This window comes from Amphimedon queenslandica, unplaced genomic scaffold (genome assembly GCF_000090795.2).
Source record: "Amphimedon queenslandica unplaced genomic scaffold, v1.1 AMPQUscaffold_13277, whole genome shotgun sequence".
In the NCBI taxonomy this organism is placed as follows: domain Eukaryota; kingdom Metazoa; phylum Porifera; class Demospongiae; order Haplosclerida; family Niphatidae; genus Amphimedon; species Amphimedon queenslandica.
The window spans coordinates 1-1897 of NW_003546487.1; positions in this window are offsets into that span (position 1 = coordinate 1).

Below are 1897 nucleotides of genomic sequence, written 5' to 3' on the forward strand. Positions count from 1 at the left end.
AGCATCTTTGAAGGCTCATATCTCAGTGAAAAAATTTTTTTAGACAATGGGAGTTGGAATACATCATTATTATGGTCAGGCAATCATATTAAGCCAATAAAAAAAATTCACCAAAAATACACCGGACTTACCCTTTAAGGTTTTCTCTAATTCATTTACAATGCTGTTCCCATGATCTGTCAAAATAAATTACTTGAGTTATTGCTAGAACAAATGATTTGACTATTCAACTGACCTCATAAGTGTACTCTGATGGTTAAGTATAAATAAATATGAAAATAATAATAAGACATGAAAATTAAGGCCTTTCTACACTTGAACCGGTTCCAGAAGTTGGCTCATCAATGCGCATTGAATGGGCATCAAGTGATTCCACACTAACTTCAGGATCATGTATTATTTTTATAGCATTTCTGATCTAGCTGCCATTGGCTATCTATTGAATGCACATTCAAACCACATATGGAGGTGGTTTGGTTTAATGCATTGAAGTCAATGCGCATCAGGTGTGGAATGACTGGAACCGGTTTCAAACCAGTTCAATGCGCATTAGAAGTGCTAGTGCTGAAAGGCTTTAAGTGTATAATTTGACTTTTAATTACAAGTGATGTTTACTTACTGGTCTTTATTACTTTGATTGTCTGTCTGTGATCATAAATTTTTAATTAATGTTTAAAGAGGAGCACTAGAGAGAAGAAGCTTGCAAAGTCACATAAGGGTTGATTTAAGACCAATGATTTATCCAAACTCTTGAGTTTAATGTCATCATGGTAAATATCAATGTTAAAGAGCTATGGTAAACATAATAAACATGAATAAGCAACATTAAACATCACTGATGAGCATTGAAAAGGAGTGGCAAACAATAATAAACATATGCAAATACTGATATACATTGATATACAATGGTGAACATAGGTAAAAGAAAAAATGGTAATCAACATAGGTAAAAGTGGTAAACATTGATAGACAGTGGTAAACCATGGGTCAACAGTGATATACAGTGTTAAACACTCAGTGGTAAACATAGGTAAACAATGATATACAGTGATAGATCTATACAGTGTAAAACATAGGTATACAGTCATATACAACATAGGGAAACAGGAATGCATGCCTAATTCCTTATGCATTTTCTCTCCATATAATATTGCTACATTCACACTATGCACATATACTCCACACAATGTACATGTAGTTCCAGGCTACTATACTATTAAGGTAAGCGATACATGTAATTGTATTTCTGCTAATATAAGCTGACCCATGCATTTGTTGGGGTACAGCTAAAGGTACTTCAATTATTACCATAGCCACAAAAACCCAACTAGATCTATCACATGACCTTATATTAAAGTTTACATTATAACAGCAATTAAACTAAATTAAATACTTATGCTAAATCTAGCACTATGAATGGTCACTCTGCAACTTATAGGGAAGTATCTGTTGTATAACAGCGGCTTCGCAGAGTACAAGATCACTCAAAAGCAAGTAGCTTTATTATGAATCACAGATAAAAGATTAACAGAACTGACAAAAACAGTAACTGACTAACTGACAAAAGACAAAAGGTCACACAACACATAGCATCTTATATGTACAAAACAAAACCACAATAGAGAGCACTAATAATAACCATACAGATAATTATAGAACAACCACAAAATGAATATCTAGAACATAGAAGAGTAATCAAGATGGTACACGTGGCAATACTATTACAAATTATAAACACAATATTAATTACAATAATGTTAATAGTATCAGCTATAGAAAAAGACGTGTTGCTGGAATAAAAACAAGCAATATATCATTGATAGAATTTTTACTTTTTGAAGTCTCAGAAAATAAAACAGTATCAATTGCTTCATCATGATACAAAACACTTTAATGA